Source organism: Notothenia rossii (genome assembly GCF_949606895.1).
Source record: "Notothenia rossii genome assembly, chromosome: 6".
Lineage (NCBI taxonomy): Eukaryota > Metazoa > Chordata > Actinopteri > Perciformes > Nototheniidae > Notothenia > Notothenia rossii.
In genome coordinates this window covers 39,728,448-39,750,514 of record NC_136909.1, presented here as the reverse complement: position 1 = coordinate 39,750,514, position 22,067 = coordinate 39,728,448, and the positions used below count along the sequence as shown (strand labels likewise).

General features: G+C 41.5%; 1 pseudogene across 1 annotated transcript in view; it reads right to left on the bottom strand.

Annotated features, from left to right (window-relative positions):
- Positions 1–2,512: 2,512 nt before the first annotated feature.
- Positions 2,513–22,067, bottom strand: part of LOC307045328 (zinc finger MIZ domain-containing protein 2-like) — a 49,572-nt pseudogene continuing 30,017 nt past the window's right edge. Inside the window, exons 12-21 of the transcript XR_013810677.1 lie at positions 18,207–18,285; positions 17,574–17,705; positions 17,005–17,110; positions 14,320–14,477; positions 11,114–11,181; positions 10,105–10,173; positions 9,234–9,496; positions 7,050–7,221; positions 6,746–6,946; positions 2,513–4,218 (exon numbers count right to left, since the gene is read on the bottom strand). The product of XR_013810677.1 is annotated as a zinc finger MIZ domain-containing protein 2-like (transcript). The remainder of the gene's footprint in view (positions 4,219–6,745; positions 6,947–7,049; positions 7,222–9,233; positions 9,497–10,104; positions 10,174–11,113; positions 11,182–14,319; positions 14,478–17,004; positions 17,111–17,573; positions 17,706–18,206; positions 18,286–22,067) is intronic.

Genomic DNA, 22,067 nt, shown 5'->3' with positions numbered 1-22,067 from the left:
TGCAGCTTCCGTCATTTTTGAATGTTCTGCTGGTATTACTAAAGTAGTCTACTCCTTCTAAATATATCTATCAATGTATCACAAGTAGAGTTGGAGTATTGATTCAGCCTTTGTTTTTGTCTTTAAAAAGTCATCAAATACAGTGGCCAAAAGGGACACTTTTGTGCAACGGCCCAAAACACATACGTTAGGAGAAACGCACTGCAATTTCAAAAATAATGCAAATTATAAAACACGAAAGTGCCAAAACACATGGGCAGGATTTAGAAAAGAATCATCAACTTGAGGAAACATGAGCAGCCTTTACTAAAAGCTGCATAAACCAAACACTTTATAAATGTAATGTATTATTATTATTAAATTAAAAAAACACTAATCTCAAAACCCATCGGAAGCCATGGGACACTAAAAAGTGTCGCACAAAACTGGGACCGGAGCGCTTGTTGATATTCAGGGATTATAAAGTTGACCAACTGTCCCTGTTGGAAACATGCTTAAAATGTTTTATTGGCTTATTTTACCAATGTGATCACATGATTCCTGCTGATATTATTGCAGATCTGCTCTAAGCAAGCTAGCTAACGTGGCTAATTTAGTCATTAAATATAGGGAAAAAAACACAATTATGAAACAGCCTAACTCTTCCAACAGTAACAGTTGGCCAACTTTTTAAATACCGAACGTCAACAAGTGTCAACCAAAATGTTTTTGTAAACCGTTTCAGCGCGTTGTCGTGCGCCGTAATAAAACACTGAAAATCACAATGTTCACAATCAAATATCTTGTTCGACCAACACCAACATACAAAGATATTAATTTATTGTGATACAAAACAGAGAAAAGCAGCACATATGAGAAGCTAGAACTGGATCATATTTGGTATTTCTGCTGGTTTAAAATAATTCTAGCAAATTCTAGCTAATACCTCTGCTGCTGTAATGTTTTATATTTCAGCATGGGATTAATAACAGATTTTAAATGTAATCTCCCTTTTGATTATTTTTCATGTTTTTTCCTCCAGACTTCTTCGCAAACATTTTCAGCTTATGCATAACTGACTATTAAAATAGCCACTGTGTGTCTTTCCAGTGTGTGTTTATTAAATTACAAATGGTTTGTCATTGACATTATTACTAAATCATACAGTGTGATCATGTACAGATTTATTTTTGAGACATGGAGACACCACAACTGTCAGGACTGTAGTCACTTCACAACAAACAGGATAATGAGGAGGAGGATGAAGATGACCCCTCAGTAACTCAAACATAACAAACGGCTCTTGGGGGAGCTCTGTAATCTCAGAGCAACAGTTCTAGGCATTAACAGAAACTTTCCAAGCTTTTTGTCACATTTTTCTTCTGCTGTTAACATCACCGTTCTTCGTGAAGGTTGTCAAAACAAATGTGCCAAAAAAAGTTGCTCGATAGACTGTCTTTGTGCCATGATGGGGTGGGTGGGTGAGTTAAACCTCACCAAAAGACTTGACTGCAGGAGTGAGAACACCAACGACCCTCCAGGTTAAAAGCCCAGGGTTCACATGACAAAACTTTTACAAAAGCTTTATACTGAGAGATGTCTATCCAGATGTCCCTTAACACTCATTTACACTCAGCAACCCAACATGTAGTATGATCCATTCTATCTTTCTTTAAACCCTATTGATGTGGATTTACTAACCATGACGCTGGTATTGTTTTCACATAATGAGTCTGTCGGATTTCTTTGACTAATCTACTTTGGAGATCAAAATATATCGGCAGATGGGTGTGTGAAGCAACGGAACCCTTCATTTACGCAGCTGGCCTGGTTTGGCATCACAAAACGTTGCGGTTGCAAATGAATTGATTGGTTGTTTTTAAAGAACATTTGAACATTGTTGTTCTAGAAAAAATATTCTTACCATGTTATCTGTCATGTATAAAAGATTTAACATCCGACATTTAGAAGAAGAAAAAAAAGGTACTTATTGGCAGTTCTGTATTTAAGATGAAACTTCAAATCCATGACAACAGTAACATAATCAATGGTGGGAGGATACAAAATAAAAATGAACATGAAAAAGCTTGGTCGCTGTTGCTGGATGTTTTTGGTGCCTTCAGTGTCTCCACATATCTCAGATTAAAAACAACAAAATAATGTCCGACGGAACAGATGCTCCTTTAAAGCTAATTTTCTACTTTTTATACCTTTACATTTAAAACGTGTGGACCAGAAACACTCTGCCTTTAAAGGACCACGCCGCTCATTCATCACAACTCACATCCCGTCTCTGCTCAACATTAAATTAACCTGACTGGTAGGAATGAACTGAAACCTTCTGGGAGGAAGTGAAGTGTAAAAGCTGCTGCATGATCAGCAGGGGGGGGGGGTGTCTGGTTAAAGGACAACTTCTGTATTTTTCAATCGTGTGTGTGTGTGTGTGTGTGTGTGTGTGTGTGTGTGTGTGTGTGTGTGTGTGTGTGTGTGTGTGTGTGTGTGTGTGTGTGTGTGTGTGTGTGTGTGTGGTGTGTGTGTGTGTCTGAAACCTGGTTCACAAAGGACCAGTATTTCAGATGGACCCAACAAAAAAAAGATGGGAAAAAATATATTGCAAAAATAAATCTAAGGTCGGCAAGACTTGACTGCAGGAGTGAGAACACCAACGAAAGAAGATTTAAATGTAGGGAAAAAAATGTAGATATTTGATAAATCAGCAAGTCATGTTGAACACAGCTTTTTTTGTTGTTGGAGTGAACAGTTGGGGATTTGATTGGAGCGATATTAAGTTGAGAGAACACACTTGTCTGTATGCAGAGAGCGAAATTGACCAATCCCACATGGACAAGTACTACCACTCTAAGCAGAGCAGAATATTTGACTAATGCAAAGCAAACCATAATATTACAGATACGAAGAACACATCATTGAGCCTGAAGGAAACACAGTTGCAGCTGCCAAAAAGCAGGAGGGACAGCTGGCAAAAAAGCTGTGAATGATTAAAATAACAAGCTTAGAATATCACTGCCCATGTAAGGCGTGAGTAGATCTGACTATAAATACCTTTCTGTGTTAACGTGTAGCTTTAATGTATTCCTATACATTTAAATAATATCTGATGTTTTATTTGTCCTCTTTTGGCAATTATTTCTTGTTTGACCTTTTTGTCTCATTCTCTTAGCAGTAAACCACGGCGGTGTAAAAATAATGGCGACAATGAGTGACAATATATATCAATATATTCTTATTGTATATTGTGTCAGCTTCTCGAGCCTGTTACTTTGCTAAAAAGTACTTTTATGTATGCCGTGGCTGAAAGATATGAAAGTTAAATCTGCTTTTCACCTTTAATCCTGTTTTTGAACCATGTTTGTATTTGCTACCAAGTCCCTTGGGTTACAGCTGACAGAACAACATTTTGTTCCTATGGTTACCCCCCCTGCTCGCTACATACAACTGTCCTCTGATCTTTACCCTGCGTCATGTAAATGCAGCTTAAGGCTCAAATAAGGTAGAATTCAGCAGTCGATGCTTTCATATGCGTTGATCTGTTATCTCAAGAATAATTGCTCTGGTAAAAAGTGACCAACCGTCGTTAGACTGAAAACCTAAATAAAATGTTATGTAATAACAATGTAGGCTGTCCCTGTCAGTGGCTAGAAAATCACTTTTAGTGGAGGTACCTCAAAAGTGCTGAGCTCTCACTCAATACTAACCCAGTTTAAAAAATGGTTAACATTTGTCAGTTAGACACCAAAACATGGGGAAATTGGGTCCCTGTTAAAAAATACAGAAGTTTTCCTTTAAAACAGTGGTGGTCACCAACTTGAAACAGTCAGAGCTTACTGTGAGCGGCAGGGTTGTCGACTCCGGGGAATGAGTAGGAAACATCAAAATACAGTTTCAGAGAATACAAAAAAACAATAAAATAAAGTTACCATCATCGTCACACACCAAAGAGATTTCATATTTAAAAGTTTTTTGTTGTTGTTTCCTTCTAATCCTCCGCTCCATCCTGTGCAGATGACGGCCATGTTGGACCGCCAGTCATGTTGGCGGGCGAGGAGAGAAAGAGTTCATATCTTACAGTAAAGTTCTGTCTCATGTCTGGAGGTGTGTGTTTGCATGTGTTCAGTTGTTCTCGAACAGCGACAGCAGGTCGTCGTTGTTGTTGTTCGGGAGGTCCGGAGGTCCGAGGTACGACAGCAGCTCGTCTGGGTTGGTCAACTCTGGAAGCAACTGCAGAAAAAAACAGATGAGATGAGTTTCTGTTAGAATCCGAGCAATAACAGCAGTTTCCCCTCTCCTGTAGTGTTCTATGGGTTTCTGTACACACAGTCACAGTAGAGGCACAAAATAGATGTAAATAGTCTAGATGAAATTAAACAATTAATTAAAGGTGACCGATCATGCAAAATGCACTTTTGTACGTCTTTTATACATGAATATGTGTCGCCGGTGTCAGAAAACACAACTCTCTCTATTTTCCTCCATACCCAAATCTCTAAAAAAGGGGCTTGCAATGGATCTGATACAGACTGATCCAGATTTGAACACTGTCCTGAAGTCAGGACGGTGGCGCTATGGCTATTGGGCCAACTCTCCACCTATCAGGGGAATGGGGGGTTGGGGGGTTGGGCCACGGCCGGCCATTGCAGCTCGAAAGCGCTGGAGACGCTGTAGTACATATGCCAGGCCTGTAAGTGGCGCTGTAGTCTGCCACAAATGCAGCGAAGAAGACTTCCCGCCCATGGTTGCCCTTCTGTTTATTCTCCGCTGTGGCTCTTTTTCTCCCTCCCAGAGGCACGCGTTTGCTCCTGCTGCTGTAATTAAATGCAATCCCTCCCTCGCTGTAATTCTCTCCGGTTAGTCCACCAGCAGATGACAAACACCCACCTCTCAGCCTCTTCCAAGTAACCCCCAGTTTCCACTGGGTCCGGCTGTGCCGCGGTTTTGGTCTAGCGCCTAACCGGACGCGTCCCAGAAGCGTTTCAGAAGCGTAGCGTCGTGCATGCAGGCTCGCAGTTTTGTTATTGATTCGGGTTTAATTCGGGTATTAATTCACTTTAAATCATTAATATGTAGTTGTTACCTTCCACTCCACAAACTGCAGCGACTAAAAACCAGGCCTTGTCCTTTCTGATGTTGTCCTTGTAGTAAGCATTGGTTACATCATATAAAAGTGTGTTTTTCCACTTCCATGATGAAAACCTCGTCGTCCATTGTGCGTATCGTAGTGGAGGTGTTGTGATGAAGGAGGGGGAGGGGGGTCTGCTAAATTAGTATATGTGGGGGATGGGCCTGGCCCGGATGCTCACCTTTCCACTTCCTGCGAGGGGGGGCTGCCTGCCCGACCTTACGTTACGGCTGTGCCGTGGCAAAAATAGGATTCACCCTAATTTTAGAGAAGCGCTGCGCCGAGCCGCTTCTGGGACGCGTCTGAGCCGTAACGCGGCGCGTGTGATGGAATAGCACCCTTTGACTAGAGTGGCCGCGATCTCTACGACCGCCGCGGCGCAGCCGGACCCGGTGGAAACTGGGGGTAACGAGGGGACCGTGCGGCAGAGTTTTCAGTTCGCTGGTCAAGGTGTCCGTTACATTTTAAATCTTCCAAAAAAAAATTGAAAAGTGCCGGTCAAAGGTCGTTGTTATTTATTGAGCTTTAAAACAAATGAATAACGACTCTATATAATAATTAATGCTGTCAAAATTATTGCGTTAACGGCGGTAATACATTTTTTGAATTAATTGCGTTAAAATATTTAACGCATTTAACGCTTGTGCAGAACGGCCCGCCCCATACATCCCACCAGTGGCAGCGCCAGGGTATGGCTGGGTAACTCACTTGTGTCACTACGCCAACCGGCTGCGGAGGGAGACTCCCCCCCTTCACTGGAGAACTGCGCTAAAACAGCTGATCCCAACGTTTACCCCCCCCCCGTGTTGATAGAAATCAACACGTAATGAAATAAGATCCCACGGTTTGATGATTGATAGGTGTGTGGGCTGTCTTTCATTTTGACACACAGAACAATGTTATAATAAACATACATACATACACACTGTATGTTAAATGCATATATCTGCCTTCTTTCATTTATCTTTCCATTCCCACAAAAATATACATAAAGAAATGGCATATTTTGGACATAGTTTGAATGGTGATTAATCGTGATTAATGAACTTTTAAGCTGTGATTAATCTGATTAAAAATTGTAATCATTTGACAGCCCTAATAATAATATAATAAAACACGGAGGACGGAGATCTATTTTACTCCCCCTCTTCTGACTTGATCAGAGCACGCTCCCCTCTCCTGCAGGGGGGCGTGGTCAGCTGCAGCTGACAGAATCAGCCCCCTGCAAAAACAGGTCTGGTGAACAGCAATTAGAGCAAAATGAGGCATGGCTAAAATGCAGGATCTGTTTGGTATTACAAACGTATAAATATACTATAATATATCATTTAAATAGCATGATAGGTGTCCTTTAAGAAATACTTAATTTAAAGGTTTGAAGTAAAAATTCTCTTCAGAACCAGCATCAGCAGTGATCACATCATGCTTAAATACTGTAGTCTGTTTTCCAGTGGTGGATTAAATAACCCTTTACTTCATTAAATGTATCCTCTCTCTCCTTTGAACCTAACAAAAAGTAATGACAGGATTCACTATGCAGATATTATATATAAATATAGTAATGCATTGTATTTGTGCACGACAGGCCCTTATCTAGTGACAGTGGAGTTTCAGTCTGGTTCTACTCACGTCCAGAGACGCTTCAGGACCCTCTGCTGACCCCCCGAGACCGAAGGAGCTGTCGCCTTGGAGACGAGGGTTCTGGTTGCTACGCTGCATCATCTGGATGCTGCCGCCCCCCATTTGAGAGTTGCTGTGGAGACCCTGCGACTGCTGCTGGGAGAGAGGAGCACCATGGGAAGAGGAGTCCAGACGGTTCGAGACTGACATCTGAGAGGAGGGAACGAAAGGAGAGGAAGTAAGGAAACAGACAATTTGAGTTCCCAACTCATAAAACATGAAGATGTCAATGAGGACGTTGATGATGATGTACCTGTCCAGCCAGCGGGTGGGGGGGGGTGGTTTGTCGGGAGATAGGAGGGCACTGGAGAGCTCAGACTGGTAGGAGAGAGGGGGAGGACCGGGGGAGGAGAAGTCCCCCCCGACTCCCGGAGTCCCGGGACCACTGAAGTCTGAGAAACTATGTTGGCTAGGATAGGACGGAGCTGAGGACACACACACACACACACACACACACACACACACACACACACACACACACACACACACACACACACACACACACACACACACACACACACACACACACACACACACACACACACACACACACACACACACACACACACACACACACACACACACACACACACACACACACACACACACACACACACACACACACACACACACACACACACACACACACACACACACACACACACACACACACACACACACACACACACACACACATCAATTAGCCAGTTGAGCCCCGAGCCGGGTTTTCAGTTCTCAGGCTCGAAAATGACATTCCCAGAACAAATGACTATTATCTTCACTTCTAAAAGGGGTCAATTAATCATCTTTTTTCTCAAAGCAATGATAAACCTGTGAGTTGGATGTAGAAAAGTCAGAATCAACCACCCTTGAATGATGGGATCGGAGACTAAAAGCTTCAGGAATCCAAACTATAACATTAACAAGTACCCTGTATCAAGATTGATGCAAAAATAAGTGACATTTGAAGAAAAAAAAACATTTTGGTGCATTTTACATATCTTTGGCCCCACTCGGTCGATTTTGATGATTGACACCTCTTTTTAACCGTTAGAGCCAATAGAATCGAGAGGAAGTTCCTAAAATACATCTAAACATTACCATTGGTGAATGAGTGATGCGTAGCCAGAATGCCCAAAACCGGAAGCTGTCATTGACACTAGTAGCTATCGTAGCAGCTAATATGAAATCTCCGCTATTGACATAAAAATTGAATGATGGATTATCAGAAATCATTTCAAAGTGACACAGACACATTGGATTAACCTATGGACTAACCTTCAGCAGCGTTTTTATCGTTTTAATGCCATTGAACAGAACGTTTGATCAGAAAACAACAAAGGTAAGATGTTTTTGTTGTTGTTTGTTGTCGTTTCGCCGCAAGTTCTGATCGCTCAGTGATGATACTACCGTGGACTCTCAGATTGCTGATCAATATCTTGTCTGTGCAGATCCGATAAGTAATAAGGGTATTTTAACGTGAGTTCTGTGCTAAGTGTTAGAATTTTTTCGCTCAGGGCTAATTCAGAGCCTTTGTTATTACCCTTGTTTCGTTTTGCTAAAAATGGTTAATATTGTCTGAAAGCTGAGTTTCTTCCCGTTAAGTGGGTATGACACTTTCATAGTTTGTTAAATGTTAAGAAGCCCTCAGACGTTGTTTCTTGCAAGATGTTTGCGTTTTTTAAAGGATTCATAAAAAAAATCCACAATACTATATTGTGTCAGACGTGGCATTTCTTCAGGTTTTGGATCAATAGATTTTTTTGATGTTAACACCTTGTTTAGTTTGGTTTAACCGAACCTAGAAGCATTTACCCCATTTGTTGGACTCTGGTGCGGACCATACTACAACTACCCTTCCTCCTCGAAAGATAACATTTTTCGAGGAGAAGGGTACCATAAATGCATCACTTCATTGGTTCCAAAAAACAATTTCCTGTGAACTGTAGCACCGATTATAATGAATTGCAGTTCATCAGATCACCAATGAGACCCGGTCCCCCTCTAACTGGACCTTTAGGAGTGACCTTGCCTTTTAACTTTGAGAATGAAATTCCATCACATTCTGTCAAAAACCCTCAGATTTTATACATCAAAGCAGATCAGAACAATATAGTTACCTTTCCTACTCTGTCAAAAGAAAGATACTGATGTAGGTAGCCAGATTTTTTTCCAAGTGTATCAACAATGTAACAACATTTTGAGAAAATCAGCAAAAGAAAACGCAAACAAAGATTTATTTTTATAATCTTGATGAGCAGTAGAAGATGCTCAGCGCCTCAGGGACACCACGACCAGGTGCTTTTTAAAACAATAATCGTGTATTTTAAGACCACAATATTTATACTTGTACTTTCAGGTAAAAGATCAAAGTAATTTCTCCAGTATTGTTTCTTACTTAAACATTTTAGACAATCAGATCTTGTCTCCCGTGTACCTGGTCCAGGGTAGTCAGGCGTGTTGCTGTTATTGCTGCCCCCTAGAGGAGGGTAGGGCATCGGGGAGGCAGAGGAGGAGGGGGCGGGGCCTAGCGATGCGATCATTTCCATGACGCTAGGCAGGACCATGTGACTCGGGCTGAGGGTCCGGCAGCGCTTCAGCACCGGACCGTCAGACTCCTCCTTCACATGGATGTCCGGCTTCACAGGGACCGGCTTCCAGCTGCATACCGGGTCGATGGTGATCTCCTCGTACTCCGAGCTGGGGGGGGAGAAAGTGTTAATCCAGGCAAAGAAAAGAAGGGGAAATGTGTCACCTTTTATGTAGATATCCAATCAGTGTTGATGGTAAACGAAGCGATGGAAGCGATTCATTTTTGAGTTTGTGATTCATTGGCTGAGAAAACAAGTTCTCCTACTGCAAACATACGTTGCTGTTCCTGCATCAAACGCTTTCCTTTGATGTGATGGGGTTTGGTTCACAGTAAAGAAGGAACACAGGTTGGAGCCTTGATTTCTGTTCTCTGCCTCTGGGTGGCCAGGCTCTAGACGCCTCGCAAAAAGAGAAATTCTTTGTTTCTCTTCCCTTGTATTGCAAACATAATATTACTGACGAAGATCCATTCTTAATGTTTTGGCTGACTAGGTCGTTCATCCGTTTCCTTTTTTGAGCCAGAGTTTAATGTACACTTTTCTATTATAATTCTTGGGGGGGGGGTTTATATAGGTTTTTGTACATGTAAATGATCTTGACCAAAGTTCCAAAGGGAGTCTCTCTCCCACACACAACACCCAATGGACATCCACATAAAGATTAACACTCAACATGCCATGTCACATTACTTCAACAGTAAAAAGAAAATGTCTTACTTCTGAACGTAGATGAGGATTCCCAGCATGTACTGATCCACCTCTAGACCTTCCAACAGAGCTGTTTTACTGTGCGTGGACACGTGGACACACACACACACACACACACACACACACACACACACACACACACACACACACACACACACACACACACACACACACACACACACACACACACACACACACACACACACACACACACACACACACACACACACACACACACACACACACACACACACACACACACACACACACACACACACACACACACACACACACACACACACACACACACACACACACACACACACACACACAATTCAGGATCAGGGGCGGTTCTAGGGGGGGCAGTGCCCCCCTAACACTGACCTCTGAGCCCCCCAAAAATTTAAAAAAGTGAAAAAAAAGAAAAATGTATGATTTATTACACGATTTATTGAATGACGGAATAGGCGGAACTAACGTTATTCGTCATTCTAGTCGGACCCATTAGAGCGGTGCACTCACTTTCACTGTCCGGCTGAAGCGCGCGAAAAACAAACACTTTTCATCTCGGATCATCAGAGGCTGTTGCATCCAAGAAAGACTGGTTGAAACCTACGTTTCGAGAGACTACCACGATAATTGAAGGCGAGTTAAACTATTGTATCCGTGTAATTGTAGATGTAAAGTAGAGATGTAACTGTTCATTGCCTTTATTTTTATATAAATATGATATGGTGTTAGTGCAAAAATTGAACTATAAATTAATTTGAAGCTAACAGTAATAACTATAAGATATATCTGAAATAAATAAGTGCACTGAAACAAATACCAATAACTGTATTGCATTGTTTTCTTATGCGCAATTACTTCATACTGTCTAGTTCTCTTTTCGTCCTGCATTTATTGTGCCCCCCTCAGAAAATAACTGGCCCCCCCAGTCAAATTGGTCTAGAACCGCCACTGTTCAGGATATCAGAAATGTGTAAAGAAATAGTTTTGTGTGTTTGTGGAGACATACTTGCACACAGGGCATCTCCATGTTCCCCTCTCACAGTTGAGCTGCAGGTACGACTCCAGATCAAAACACTGCAGACAGACAGAGAGCAGTGTGATTTTATGATACAGTGGGGCAAAAAAGTATTTAGTCAGCCACCAATTGTGCAAGTTCTCCCACTTAAAAAGATGAGGCCTCTAATTTTCATCAAAGGTATACCTCAACTATGAGAGACAAAATGAGAAAAAAAAATCAAAAAAATCACATTGTCTGATTTTTAAAGACATTATTTGCAAATTATGGTGGAAAATAAGTATTTGGTCAATAACAAAAGTTCATCTCAATACTTTGTTATATACCCTTTGTTGGCAATGACAGAGGTCAAACGTTTTCTCTAAGTCTTCACAAGGTTTTCACACACTGTTGCTGGTATTTTGGCCCATTCCTCCATGCAGGTCTCCTCGAGAGCAGACTTTCAACTCCCTCTAAAGATTTTCTATGGGGTTGAGATCTGGAGACTGGCTAGGCCACTCCAGGACCTTGAAATGCTTCTTACGAAGCCACTCCTTTGTTCCCCGGGCGGTGTGTTTGGGATCGTTGTCATGCTGAAAGACCCAGCCACGTTTCATCTTCAATGCCCTTGCTGATAGAAGGAGGGTGTCACTCAAAATCTCACGATACATGGCCCCATTCATTCTTTCCTTTACACGGATCAGTCGTCCTGGTCCCTTTGCAGAAAAACAGCCCCAAAGCATGATGTTTCCACACCAAGCTGCTTACCTATTGCAGATTCAGTCTTCCCAGCCTGGTGCAGGTCTACAATTTTTTTTCTGGTGTGCTTTGACAGCTCTTTGGTCTTGGCCATAGTGGAGTTTGGAGTGTGACTGTTTGAGGTTGTGGACAGGTGTCTTTTATCCTGATAACGAGTTCAAACAGGTGCCATTAATACAGTTAACAAGTGGAGGACAGAGGAGGCTCTTAAAGAAGAAGTTACAGGTCTGTGAGAGCCAGAAATCTTGTTTGTTTGTAGGTGACCAAATACCGTAATTTTCGGACTATAAGGCGCACCTGAATATAAGCCGCAGCAGCTAAATTGAATGATGTGTACATATATAAGCCGCACTGGACTATAAGCCGCAGGTGTTTTAATGTTTAATTACCATATGTAAGGGTTCGTGCACAGAGGGGATTGTCGGGAAAGAGATGGCTGTTTGAGGAAGCTCCCATTTATTAATATTTCAACAAACAAGTTGCATATTTGCATAACGTATTCAAGTGTTACCATTTAGTGCAATAGTAGCTACAGAACATGTACTGTGCTGTGTAAACTGTACTGTATCACATAGCGTTTCAGACACACAAACTTTTCAACTTTCAAACTTAAACGGTGCGCTCCCAGCGCACGTACCGGCAGTGATCTACAGCAGTGGTTTTCAACCAGTGGTACGGGGACAAACTGTCTCGCTCTCGTAATGTCTGTCTGTCTTGCTCTCGTTCTGTCTCTCGTACCACTCTCGGTTCCACTTTTACTTTTGCGCGCTACCTGTCTCACTCTTTTCCGGCCTCCAGCTTTTCCTGCTGGAGACCGGCGCTTAAAGGTGGGGGGCGCGGACCGGCCATAGAGCCCATAGAGTTAAAGCTGGTGGACTGTAACCTGTAAAATCCATAGATTTAGGAGGTCCCCTAGTGGCCGTTAGCTGTAAAAATCCATAGATTAGCCGCACCGTTATATAAGCCGCAGCGTCGAAAAATGGGGAAAAAAGGCGCGGCTTATAGTCCGAAAATTACGGTACTTATTTTCCACCATAATTTGCAAATAAATTCTTTAAAAGTCAGACAATGTGATTTTCTGCATTTTCTTTTCTCATTTTGTCTCTCATAGTTGAAGTGTACCTCGGATGAAAATTACAGGCCTCTCATCTTTTTAAGTGGGAGAACTTGCACAATTGGTGGCTGACTAAATACTTTTTTGCCCCACTGTATATCAAATACATTTATGGCAATTTCTTCTGTTGAAATGTTTACCTCTTATCCGTATTGTTTTTAGATATATTCTAGGAATGTGTTATATACACTTTTATTTTTAAAGGTCAACTATCATGCTATTTTTAGGCAATGGCATAGGTTTCAGATATATAAAAAACGTTTCTATGAAGGGTTTTGCTCAAAATACCAAACAAATCACCCATTCTAGCCATGCCTCATATCCCTCTATTTCACTTCCTCTTACTATAGTGCTGATTCGGGGTATAAAGCTTTACAAAAAAGAAAAAAGAGGGGGCGGAGCTTATGCCTGCTCATGTGGACCCGGCAGATACTGTCTAAATGCTGCGGTGATGAAACGTATTATGTTCCAAACCACATCAAGCATTATTTCTGAAACAGTATGGAGCTCAAATGCTTTCTCTCTTGCGGGGTTACTACAAGGTGAGTATCTTTTTTTATTTCCTGCTTTTTTTACACATACTCTCTCCAGTACAGGTTAGCTCTGAGTGTTAGCGATGCTTTTTAATATAAACAAAGACCATATTACGTCCAAAAGAGTCGGGCATTGATACTGATAGTTTCTGATAGTGCCGTGGGTCCACCAATATCATGCTAGACGCAAATCTGGATCAGCTTATTTTAATGTAAGATTAATGTCATTAAGAAATCCAATTTGCATTTCGGGGAGCATAGAAAAAGCTATACTTTGAAAAAGAATCAATGTGTAAAATGGGTTAACACAATCATAAAAAAAGGATATGATACATTTGATTAAATCATAGTTTTATTTTTATAGTTTTTTAAAGTTACCGCAAAAAGTTCAAGTATAAATAAAGGAGATATCAATATTAAAACGTGGGATTCAGAGTTATAATTATTAAACCACACCATCATTTTAAATCTGACTTTCTTTTATTTATTGCAATAAGTGTTTAATAGGAAGTGATGTAGGAGTGATCTGTTGATGTACAGTATTACAATCACATACACTACTGGACATTTATGTTTGTGAAGTTATATGTCTGTGTATGTAAGTTATAATAATCATTTGTTTTGTGTCATAAAAAAAAAACAAATATTCGATATACTCTATTTAAGAAGAGACAATGCACATTAATTACCGTCAATTCATGTCATGTTTTAAGTAGTCAAAGTAAATAGATTGTACTGTAAATGTAGCGATCCCTGATGGGGTGCTGTGACAAGACCAGTGTGGAGCGTCCTGATTGGCTGCAGGGTCTGACCTGTATGTGTCTGCAGTCGTGACCTCTGGCGGGCAGCTGGATGCGGCGGAAGGTGATGGGACATTTTAACGAGACTCTGATGGCTGTCTGCTCCACGCCGTCCTCTCCGTTTAGCCCAGGGGTCCCAGGGATGGAACCGCTGCTGAAGTTCCTCTTTACTGAGGGAGAGAATAAAAAATGATATGAACAACAAAAAGAAAACATTGAAACTCACAGATTGAATAAACGCTTTTCATAAGGCTGATAATTCTGTCTTTTTGTGAAAGAATAAACAGCAGAATGTAAAACACAAGGACACTGAGATTACACTTGAGCCCTGAAGTGTTTCATGACTTCCTAAAGTCTTTATCATTTCCCAGTTTCTCAGAGGATTATCTGAGCTTTAAAGGAGAGGTGTCATTGCCATTTCCACTGATCATAATTCCATTGTTGAGGTATACTAAAATAGAAAAATACTGTGCAATTTTCCAAACTCACATTGGTTTCGCATACAGCATCTCTGTAAAGTATGTGTATTCAGCAGTATTCACTTTCTCTCCACTAAACGGCTCGTATGACATGTCACCTTTAAAACATATCATTTCTAAATGCAGTATGTGAACACCCAATTTATTTAATGATAATGTATTAATGTGAAACAGCATTTGTAAACTATTATCCTTTATGCCAAGCCTTTTATTTAGTATTTATTATTAAATATCTTGATTTCTTCTTTTCTAATTGTTCTGTTGTCTTACATAATACATACTTGTAAGCAATACAAGTAATCAGGTTACATTACTTTTATATTGATACTTAGATTACTTTTTTTTTTACATGTAGCCAGCGATTATAACAAAATACAATAAAAGTAATCCTGACTGTAACTGAAAGGAAGTATAAGCTCACAACAGCCTCATAACTATTACGGATCATATGCGAAAAAGGAAGATGTAAATCAATAAAGGTTTATTTAAAGTGACTTTTACTCGAATCAAACATGTCTCTAACACCATAAAGTAGAATATAACACACACACACACACTTTTGTATAGGCTTGACTTTAGCAGTGTGCGGGACATAGGCATTCTGTTTGACTCATGTGTTAATGAGTCACTAACTAAGTCTGATTTCTTTCCATATACGTGACTCAGATCACAAGGTAAACTACCCCCTGGAATCTGAGCGTTAACATTAAGATCTGTCTTTTTTATATATTTGGTCCTAAATCAGATGCAGGTCTGAGTTGATGTCATATATGTCTCGCTGGCTTTTAGTGCAGATCAACTTAAAAAAGGAAACCATGAAGCTGCCTTCAGTAGCCTTTATGTTAACGCCTGTGCCACAGTGTGTGAATGTGTCTTTATTATTGTTGTTTTTCACATGTGGGTAAGTTCAGGAGTCGACCACTTCACACTGGAATCAGATATTAGCCACATTTAAAAAATAATGTGAAAAGCCAAACAAAAAAGTTGGATTTAATGCAATTCATCTGAATTGAGCACTTAGGTGTGCAGTGTTAAACTGTATTAGCATGATATTTGTGACCTGCTCTATCAAAATCTGTTACATCGACCCAAAAACACATTTTGAGTGATATACAACGATGGAGGGGAGAATCTTAGATCTCCAATGGGAAGTTACTTAGTACAATTACTCAAGAACTGTACTTAAGTACTTTTTACTTCTACCCCACTACAAATCAGAGGTAAATATTGTACTTTTACTCCACTACACTAATGAAGTACCTTTAGTTACTTTGCAGATCTGGATTAATGATAAACAATATGTTTAACAGTTAAATCTGACTTTAGTTACACCTGGAGTAAATGATACCCTGGCCTGCAGTATACAAAGTCATTCAAACTAGCTGCAACTTTACCAGCTTGATAAAAACATCAATAATTAAAATCAAAACTTGTAACAGAGTACAAGTAAAAGTGTTCTACTTTTATTTGAGTACAAGATCTGAATACTTCATCCACCTGTGCATTGAGGGCGGCAGTAGCTCAGTTGGTAGGGATTGAGGAAGTACAGGGTATATGCAGGAATCCTGAAGTCACATGTAAGACCTTTTAAGACCTTTTCTAAGACCCTTTCCATACATTTTAAGAACTCATCACCACTTTGAGTTTTAACCGGTTACATTGGCACAACATTTACTATATACAGTATTGATTGTCCTTCCTCCTTATCTTACAACCATTTAGACGCAGACTTGCATTTCCCCATAACGATGTTGTTTACCAACCGGCGTAAACGGAGCTTCGCGCGCTATCAAGCAGTGAGCGTGCCATGTCCTGTTTAGATGATTTCAAACCCAACGGGATGCCATAAATAAACTACACAGAATCACACTACACACCTACGCAATGATTACATTTGGGCACATTGTAGAATACAACCTCTTTGGACAATTTATATACTTATTGAATACAAGCTACAAAATGTAATGCCTTGGAAAATGCCCTTTAATACTTTTTAATAGCCTTCATTTTCGCTAAATTGATTTATCAACTTTTAATACTTTTTAAGACCCCGCGGACACCCTGAAGTACTGCTGTGGTGCCCTTGAGCTGCTCCTAATACTAGGAAGGGTTAAATGCAGAATCCACACCAAGATGGCTCCATTCTTTTGTGTCTCAGGTTCCTGTCCAACAAAGCATTGTTGTTGCTGGTTTGATTAGCCTCATGTCAATCACTTACTCTTAGTGACACAATGCTCTGCAGGCAGCAGCCTCTTCTTCATCAGACCCTGAAGCACTGAACGGACCGACGGACGATGAACCAGCTGGAGGACAAACAGATGAGACTGGAGAGAAACAGAGCGGATGATCAATCACACATCTCTAATATTTCTTGGAATTCTAAGGCTTTATTGTCATATGCACAGTAGCTACAGTGTAAATATGGAAATGAAATTCTTAAGTCCCGAGCTCCTCCAATATTGCAACATAATATATAGAAAATTATAAAATAGTGCCCGATTGTGTTGCGAGGCCAATGTGCAAGTAATGCAGGTAAAGTAAACTATATACATACAAATATATATATATATATATATACATACACACACAATACAATAAGCTAAATGCTGCAGAGAATGTTTTGAGTGACCAAGTTAATGCAGGAGTCTTTATACATGTAAACAGTGTCTGTCCGTCTGTGTGTGCCTGTCCGTGTGCCTGTCCGTGTGTGCGTGTGCGTGTGCGTGTGCGTGTGTGTGTATGTGTGTGTGTGTGTGTGTGTGTGCGTGCGTGCGTGTGTGTTCTTACGCAGCAGCAGGCGGTCACAGTGATCTGGATGGTGTTCCTGCCTGGCTGACACACTTGCTTCAGGTACAAAGGCTTGTGGGAAGTTTTGTTGTCGCCTCGCTCGATGGTGAGAGGAGTCGCATTCACACTCACCTGTGGGGAAGAGAAGGAAATACAAATCTAACATATGTAAACCCTCTATTATTACAGACTCTATTCTAAGATGCTGAACTGAAGGAACATTTATTTGTTCCTTATTTTTTTGTCTTTGGTTTGCATTTTTTGAAATCTGTTGTTAAAAAGGGTGTATAAAACCCTTTAAAAGCAACGTTAAAAGGAGCACTAGGCACTCTAAGGTGAGGGCTACTACAAGGTTAAATAAATATAAACAATAGGCTGTTTGTTGAGGTAGCAAGCTAGCTCCACAATGTGGCCTACTTGCAGATTCAAATATTTTCAGGCAAGGATCGCTTTCTTTGAACAGCAGTCCTTAATGCTTTTGTATTTGTACTGCTTATCTTCTGCTACATCAGCTTTAACACATTATTTTTACAAAGTTAACATTTTCTTGTATGTGTCTTCATTTAAAACCAAATTATAGTAATTAGGGTTAAGAAGAAAAGCGTGGAGATAAAAGAAGGGTGGAGGTTGAACCTGGACGGAGGCGGGCCAGTTGGTGTTCATCTGTCGATCCTCGTGGTGGTAACACTTAAACTGGAGCTCCAGGTCCGGTCTGACACACACACAAACACATATTTATCTTTGGGAACAAACACTCAATATATGTACAATTCTGCAGTACTTGTGCTTTACCTGACTATTTTACGATAAGATAGTATTTTATTGATTCCAATTTGGGACATTTTTGTGGTCTCTGCAGTGTTAGGAGCAGTGGGCTACCATCATGTACGGCGCCTCAGGGACACCTCGGTAACAGTTGGCAGTTGTCAACTTTGCTACCACCGCCCCTTAATGTTATGCTACCTTCTACATCTCAGAGGGACACAATGTTCATTTAATTTACTACATGCGTTTGATAACATTAGTTCCCTTTGCTATATTAATAATACAAAATATAATTACAAAAAATATTCACATGTTTTATTGAGATTGAAAGTGTTTCAATCAATGTAGAGCAGGGGTCGGCAACCTTTTTGATATGAAGTGCCATTTAAAAAAAAAATTGTTATCAGCGTGCCAACGATCGAGAATTATCAACGGGGGGGGGGGGGGGGGGGGTTGAGGAGCTTGACGCTCGTCAACTATCAGCAGGAGGGCGGGGGGAGCCTCGCTGCGGGGAAGCAGTGTGTGGACCTGTCAACGCAACTTATGATGCCGAATTTAACAAACACATTTAAATAGTTGGTTTAAACGGCATAATAATAATAAGGACGATCGTCCGTTCTGTGATTCTCCAGAGCACAAATGTTATGATATTAGGGTCATGCAGAGTGAGATGAGATCGCTGTCCCTTTAAGAGAGAGAGAAAGAGGGGTGTGGCTTGTGCATGTGTGTTTGTTAATGGTAGAGCGACAGTGAGGGAACGTGTATGTTTCTGGAAGTGAAACGAGGCAGCAGAAAAACAGAGGTCTGTGATGTATTTTGTGAAACAGAAGAACAGCTAAATAAATGCAACGGCCTCCCAAGAAGAGCTTGCCTCTCTCCAGTCATTTAAGCTAAAGTGGGTTATTGAACCTGAAGCTTGTTGCTTCTGCCCTCCTCGACTACGGTCTGGGAGCCGACAGGAAAGTTCAACACACAGATGGCCAGTCCGCCCCTTTGTAGCATATTATTTCGATGAGAGATGAGCAGATCGCCAAGGGGCTTTCAACTAAATACACAGCCACGCAAAAACTGCGGCATTTGTACAGCTCCTTATGGGTACTGCAATTAGTGAAGTGCTTTCCTCCGTGGTGAAACGATCAGCACTGCACCACGGAGGAAAGTCACCTGGAGTCAAGGAGAGCGGGGCTGCGTTGCGTGCATGGCTTCCTTCTGAAGGTAACGGGGAGACGCGCTCTGGTGGGGGTCTCGTTCAGGATCCGAAAATACAATTTAAATATGTTGCACTCTTATTCCACTTATTCCTAGTGTGCCACTGGTTACGGTGCCGCGTGCGTGCCAGGGGTTGCCGACCCCTGATGTAGAGGGTTGATCAGAGTGGCTGCCACTTTATTGTGTACTGTTGCCATTGAGTACTCACTGAAGTTAGGTTTCACTAACAACAATAACAAACAGTGGAGTTCCCAAAGTAAATGTAACAACGTAATACTTTATCCGCTCTTTCTTGTCAAAGCGTGGGAAAGCACATTTCAATCGCCTCAAAAGTAATAACTATGTTGTGCACACTTTCTGACCAGTGTAGTATAAAAAGGAGTAAAGTATAGTTATCATTTTAGTTTATATCATTCAAAAGGAACTTGCATCGACAGCACATAAAGTATGTACTGTTTTGAGCTTTCGCCAAAGACGTCTGGTCTATGTATTGATTTGCATGGAACTGAATTAGCATGCTAACTGACCAACCCAGGCCTGTCCTTTCTTATAATACCATTTGTACGTCCAGAGGCGATAATGACTCATTCATGTTGAGCTGACCTCACCTCATCTCAACATGACTGACTGGGGTGTCAATAATAATATAGCCATGGTCTGTGTCTGTTAGAAAGTGTTATAGTTAGACCTATAGTTTTTGGGATTAATTAAAAAGTGAGAAAATAAGAAAACATTGCATAGGCACCCTCACCGTTTACGCACATTGGTGTGATTGTGTATATTTTTTGCCTCGGTGGAAATGACTTTTTAAATAACAGACGATACGGGGCTCTTTACTGTCACAGCAGAAATAGGAAACTAACTATTTAGCCAGCTGGCAGCTAGCTAGATATTTGAACCATGCTTCAATGCTACTCTGTGTGTGTGTGTGTGTGTGTGTGTGTGTGTGTGTGTGTGTGTGTGTGTGTGTGTGTGTGTGTGTGTGTGTGTGTGTGTGTGTGTGTGTGTGTGTGTGTGTGTGTGTGTGTGTGTGTGTGTGTGTGTGTGTGTGTGTGTGTGTGTGTGTGTGTGTGTGTGTGTGTGTGTGTGTGTGTGAGCTCACTACAGAGTTTCTCCATCGTCTCCACCTGATTGACTTGTCCCCCCTCCCCGTCCTCATGAAGTTCCAGGCTGTGAGAGAGGTGGCTTTGGCTAAAATTCAACATCTCTTTGCCAATGTACATATCCCTCTCAAGGCACTGAGAGAAATGACAAACAAAACTGTCCAGCTGGTCAGAAAGTGGGTGGGCCTCAACACACACTCCACACGGGGCATCATCTTTCTCCCATGTGGAGAGGGGGGGCTGGGAGTCCCCAATGTCGAGTGGACCTACATAGCCACCAGGCTAGCCCACCTGATCCACATGCTTAACAATGATGATGTCACCGTAAGAGAAATGGCCAGGGCCTCTCTCCTGCTGGATCTACAAAGAAGGAAGATCCCCATGGCCGGCGCAGACCAGAACAACTTCCTCGGCTTCAGGAGGAAAGACTCTAGGAAACTGGACTCTCAGGCCAAGGGCTTCGGGGTCTGGTCTGACTGGCCAGATCTCAATGACCTTTGCAATCGGACTGGAGTCCAGCTGAAATAGACAAGACTCAACACACAGACTGAAGTCCCTGTCTCTGATGAACTGATCACAGACCCCAGTGTGGTTGTGAAGGCCGACATCACAACAACTCAGGAAGAGACTGTGGAACTGCACAGAGACTCTGCAAGGAGGGTTCTGTTCAGCATGAAGCAGTCTGAGATCAGGCAGCACTGGTGTGGACTCAGACTACAGGGAAAGCTAGCCTGTTTGGGGTTTGCTGACCACTCAGTCTCACACTCGGTGTTTAAGAACGCCGCTGTTGGTGAGGATGTTCTGACATTTACCATCAAAGCAAGACTGCAGGTATTACCCACTAAGTACAATCTGTCCACCTGGTACCCTCACATTCACACTCCATTCTGTTTAAACCATCAGGATTCACAACAACGCCTAGAATCCATTGCACACATAACAAATGGATGTAATGCATACAAATGCCTGTACATAGCCCGTCATGACCCTATTGTGGACATTGTGTCTGATGCGGTACAAAACATCTTACCATGTAGCGCAGAAGTGTACAAGCACGCTGTGTTACCAGAATGGTTTGGTTTTACCAATGATGTCTTTGCTAACATCCCAAATACACCTGATGTTGTTTTTGTTGACACCAACCACAGGGAGGTGCTAATATTAGAAGTAGGCTGTGCCTTTGACCTGTACATGGACCAGGCTTTCGAGGACAAGTATATCAAATACCAACCACTGCTTGATGTGATAACCAGCTTTGGGTACAAGTGTAGATATAGCATACTCATATTCGGAAGTCTTGGTCATGTATATAAATGCACTATGATTGACATTCCAGCAATTCTCAGACCAAAGAAAAAAGCCAAACAAATTGCCAAATATTGCTCTGTTTCAGCTATTATTGGCAGCTTAGCTGTGT